We start from the raw sequence: 6,003 nt of genomic DNA on the forward strand, positions 1-6,003 counted from the left end.
CAACACTATAGCCACGGCGGCCGGTTCGAGCTCGAGACCTGCGGTTGCTTCTTCCTCCATTCCAGTGTATGAGGCAGCGGTCTAGCCTGCCGCCTCCCCATCGTTTGCTGTTGATCTCGCCGGCAATGTTGGAGACGAGGTTGGATATGATGAACATCATCCGACTCAATTACAGTGTCCTCCACCGGCTAGTGTTGGCGAGGGATTGTGTGATGATCCAGATGATGATGAAGTCGAGCCGGATATTATCGTTGATGAAAGCGGCGATGATGTTGGAGCGAGTGATCCGATAAGGCCTACTGGTGGTTCTAGTTCTGGCACAGATCAGTACCCATCCCATTTTTCATCTTTGGATCTGGATGCCATGAGGCAGGACGAACATCTTGGGCAGCTAGCTGGATTTGGCGCTAGATATACCGACGGGTCTGCCGGTATGACAGAGTTTCAGGTTGGTCAATAATTCCAGGATAAAGATGAGGCGCTGTTGAGTGTCAAGACGTACAGCATCCGTCGAGGGGTACAGTACAAGGTGGTTGAGTCTGACTATCGCCGGTACGTGGGAAAGTGTTCTGAATTTGGGAATGGGTGCACATGGTTGATTAGGCTGAGCCTCCGACAGCGCAAGGGTATCTGGGAAGTCAAGCGGTACAACGGGCCACATACCTGTCTCGCCACCTCCATCTCCAGCGACCATAGGAGCTTGGACTACCACGTGATAGCGACATTCATCATGCCAATGGTTAGGGCTGACGCATCCGTCAACATCAAGGTGCTTCTAAATGCAACGGCAGCACACTTTGGCTTCAGGCCTACATACCGGAGGGTATGGATGGCGAAGCAGAAGCCGGTAGCAATCATCTACGGGGACTGGGATGAGTCGTACAACGAGCTCCCTCGGTGGGTCTTAGGAGTTCAGTTGACTATGGCTAGCACTGTAGTAGTCCTCAGGACCTGCCCTGTTCGAGTTGGTGGACAGGTGGATGAGTCTCATGCTTATTTTCATAGGATGTTCTGGACTTTTCCCCCTTGTATCGAAGCATTTTGTCATTGCAAGCCGTTGGTGAGTATTGACGGCACCCATCTATATGGCAAGTATGGGGGAACGTTGCTTGTGGTGATTGCACAGGACGGGAATTCCAACATACTCCCTGTGGCATTCGCACTAGTTGAGGGTGAGAATGCTGAGTCATGGTCCTTCTTTCTCTCCCATCTCCGTCAGCACGTGACACCTCAGCCAGGTCTGTTAGTTATTTCAGATAGGCATAATGGCATCAAGGCAGCACTTGAGGCACCTGATGGGGGATGGCTACCTCCGTCTGCATACCGGGCATTCTGCATTTGACACGTTACAGCGAATTTCGCCCTGACCTTCAAGGATAAAGATGCCCGGAGGCTTCTTGTGAACGCCGCATGCACCGGTACAACCATGCTAGGGCCGCCGACCCCCAACTGTAGCCACCCATCTCCTCAAGCCGAGCAACATAGGGTAGTCATCTGATGTGTATACGGTTGCCGGACTTGTCGGCAAACAGCTGCGTGCCCAATAACATCATGATATAGGCACGGGTAAAGTGCCTAACTGTCGCCTCATCAGCCCCGTCGGGACACTCTCCAAATGTCTCCTGAAACCAGGTGCAGTTCACTGCGAATTTCTGAACTTGGTTCTCGGGAGGTAAAACACCGAGCAACTCATGGAACCACTGCCAAGCTGGCCTCCCACCCTCAATGTAAAGGTGGAAGTCTGTCAGGCAACCACTGACGTAATGTCCGTCCACTGGCAACCCCAGCTGGTATGCGACGTCCTGAAGCGTGATGGTGCACTCTCCGAAAGGCATGTGGAAGGTGTGCGTCTCAGGCCGCTACCTCTCGACGAATGCGCTAACTAGGGGCTCGTCTAGTCGAAACCATCTGTCATTCAGTCTCGCAAGAACCATAAACAATTACAACAATCACTAACAAGTAAAACCGTTAACGAAAACCGCTAACAGAGAATAAACCACTAACCAAAACCATAAACCGTCACTAAAACCAGTTTCCAATCCCATTTAAAAAAACCGCTAACAAGAACCAATAGCAAAAACCGCTAACCGAAACCACTGACCTGAACCACTATCCTAAACCGCTAATGCTCACATAAACCGCTATAAAAAACCATTAACAAAAATCATTTGCCTACACCACTATCCTAAACCGCTAACACTAAGATAAACCTCTATAAAATACCGTTAACAAAAACCACTTGCCTAAACCACTATCCTCAACCACTATCCTAAACCACTAACAATAACATAAACCATTATCAAAAACCATTAACAAATACCACTATCACTAAACCACTATCATAACACATGCACAAATAGTACTATCATAAACCGCTATCATCAACCACTACCATAAACCACTAACAAAAAACACTATCAACAGCGCAACATCATAAACCACTAACCTCGTCATTGATCACCCCGGCGATATGAGCAACTCCATCCAAACGATAAAGCCTCCCAGGATCGTCCCCCATCGCCTGAATTTGCCGCTCCGGTCTTACTTGGACCGAATGTTGGTCGTTTTCTCTGGGATTTGGTGGGGTATGGGAATGAGAAAGTGATTCGAATGAACTTGGTTCGAACTCCTTATATAGCCGAACTCCTTATAATTCGAATCAAGTAGATTTGAATTACTACGTTTCACCAACTTCAACTAATTCGAATCAATTTGATTCGAACCCTACTCGAGTGCAATCCTCCCACTAATTCGAATTTATTTAATTCGAACTACACAATACTATTTCGAACTGAGTCGTCTCGAATTACTAAGAGAATTTGTAGCCTAATTCGTACCTTATTGACTCGAATTACGTTGCTATACATCATCATACTAATTCGTCTCCAATCAATTCGAATTACTTGCAAATTTAATTCGAATCCTTTTGATTCGAATTATATAAAATTTGCTTCTGGTGGATTGAGGTATCATATTTTGATTTGGCTGATTTCGGTTATAATGAGCTCCCCTAGGCTCATTTGGGTTTTTTGCCTTTATAATTAAAATTAATTTAAATTTTAAAAACTAAAATTTCTCTAACTTTCTACCCACTTCATAGTTAGTTATTATTTTCTTCTTTTACGTTTCTTCTTTCGTCTGTTCTGCTACAATATTCCAATTTATATCTGCAGAAAAAAAGAATTCAAAGTCAGTGCATTTAGAAAAAAATTAATCCCTTATTTATTGTACATTTGATAAAATGCAGGATTTGTTTTACGACTTTATAGTGATGAATGATCGAATATAATTATTTATACAAACTAAAATATTTTCAATTGTAACACATCTAAATTTATTAAATTATACAAAAAATATTTTTAAAACACATCCAAAATCATAAATCTAAAATTTAAATTTAAATATTAAAAAACAATTGTAAAACATCTAAAATTATGAAGTTATATAGAAATTATTTTTGAAACACATCCAAAATCATAAATTTAAAATTTAAATTTAAACATTAAAAAATAATTGTAACACATCTAAAATTATGAAGTTATACAAAAAATATTTTTGAAACACTTCCAAAATACAGAAATTACACAGTAAATTTAAAATTTCAATTCTAAATCTGAAATAGAAATTTGAAATTTAAATTTTAAATTTCAGTTTTATTTAGTTTGTATTTTGAATATGTATTAATTTTAAAAAGATAGTAAATCTATTCATAATTTTTAGATGTGTTTATTTTAATTTTTTTTAATTACTGTAATAAAAGGCTTAATATTGTACCATTTTTAAAGGATACCTAGTTAAAAAAACATATTATTTTTTAAAAAAATATCCATTAACAAACGTTTTATTTTTCTTCATTAAATTTTGCTTACTAAAATACTTTTTAATAAATTATTCTTTTATTGATTAAATTGTATTTTTAAAAAAATTTAATAATTATATTATTTTTTTTAAAATATCCTTCTATAATGTTTTAACTATTAAATTATAATTTTACTAAAATATCCTTTAAAATTTTTTTATATTTTACTATTAATTTTTTGATATCTATATATATTATTTTAACATTAAATAAAAAATTTTAATAAGATTATTTTTCAATATCAGTATATATTAATTGTTATGCATATTAATAATGATAAAAAAAACTTTTATTTAATGTTAAAATAATATATATTGATATCAAAAATTAATAGTAAAATATAAAAATAATTATTAACAAAAAGTTTAGTAAAATTATAATTTAATAATTAAAAAATTATTAAAAGGTAGGTATCTTAAAAAAAATAATTTAATTTTTAATTTTTTTAAAGTATTTTATTATGAGGTCTGGTGATAAAAATATTTATATGCAATGGGTAAAATGGTGAAACTAAATGGAATGGGAGTGGAAAATTAATTGCGTGGTGGGAGAAAAAGGACACTTGGCTCATGTCAGCTTTGACTCCATTTTGCGGGTTGTAAGATTGAGATGGTGATCAACACTTTTTATATCAATTTTGGCTCCATTTCGTGGGTGGCATATATGAAATGGAGGCTAAATTTATTTTGTGGGTGGTGACCAAGAAATGGTGGTGCGTATTTAAGTAATAATTTTCAGAGGTGCGTATTTAGAGAAATAATATTTTTTCTTTATTTATTTCAATAAAAAAGTCCATGTTTACATTCACCGGCTCGGTTTGATTTGGTCCAAGTCTTTTTGGAGTCAGAACCGAAAACCAAAGTTATTGATTCCAATTTTTAATTTTCGATTCTCGGTTTGTTTGGTTATCGGTTTACTTGCTCGATTTTGTTTGAATTTAATCGGTTTTGAAAACCCTGTCATAACTCATAACACACATAAAACCTATTAGAAGCCTATCCCTTTGCTATTTTTTATGTATTTGTCGATCGAGAGTGAGTTGAATCAAAATGAGTCAAGTATGGTTTCTCGAAAATACATACACACAAATATAAAGTCGAAAGTAATTAGCGTTGATTTGAGTTTCGATCGTTTTGTTGATCGAGCGAAGCTAAATCGAGTAGGAGATTCGATTCGGGAAATCGAGTAGAGTCTTTGAAGAGCTGGTCGAATAATTGTGGAAGCGGGAAGGTTAGTGACTTTCATCACGCGAGAAAAACATGGGGAATATCTACAATCACGTAGCGAAAACAGTTACCAAGAGGGATTGTATTTAAAATTCGTAATTTTTATTTAATTGTAATTAATAGTGGTTTAATTGACCGTTATGTAAGAAAGCCTATAAATACTAGAAAATGTTAGGAAATGAGGGTTGGAACTTTTACTCAGAAAAAATACTCTAGCACTCTCACATCTCAGACAATTTCTGAGTTTGCATTCGAATTACATTTTTTGTAGGGTTCCTTCCACCTTCTTCTTTCTTTCAATTTATTTTTATGTACATTTAACATTTCAATTAATCTTATTTACTAAGTGCTCTTCACTTTCTTTGTTTAATTTACCATTCTGCACTTTATCGTTTATGCTAGAGTCCTTTGATTTAATCAAAAGCATTTTTGTTATTTTCTCTTAATTTTGATGCAAACCTTTTCATTTACTATGTATTTAGTTTTCAAAAATTTTAATTTCTAAGTTTTATTTATTAATTAACAATTTTTTTATTTTTATTTTCAACATTTGTCTAATCGAAAATGTTTTGATACACTTTTAAAAAATTGGTACTCACACAAAAAAATAAATTTCGCTCTCAGGCCATTAAATAATAAACCACCATCGATTTGCTAAAAATTCACAAAATAGGATAAAAGATGAGAAAGTTAAAAAATAGATATCAAATAATATGGATTATTCAATATTCATATTAAATTCAACTTTCTATATACAAACTGATTCCAAATGATAGTTATACATATGCGTGTGTGTTCAATTTAGAATTGCATAATGAAAACTTCGAATCACACACAAACTCTTGAAGAAATTTCCTTACACAGTGCAAGCTCTAGATCATTATAAAAGGAATGAGAAGATTCTAATTAAAAAACACA

This window comes from Arachis hypogaea, chromosome 7 (assembly GCF_003086295.3).
Source record: "Arachis hypogaea cultivar Tifrunner chromosome 7, arahy.Tifrunner.gnm2.J5K5, whole genome shotgun sequence".
NCBI lineage: Eukaryota > Viridiplantae > Streptophyta > Magnoliopsida > Fabales > Fabaceae > Arachis > Arachis hypogaea.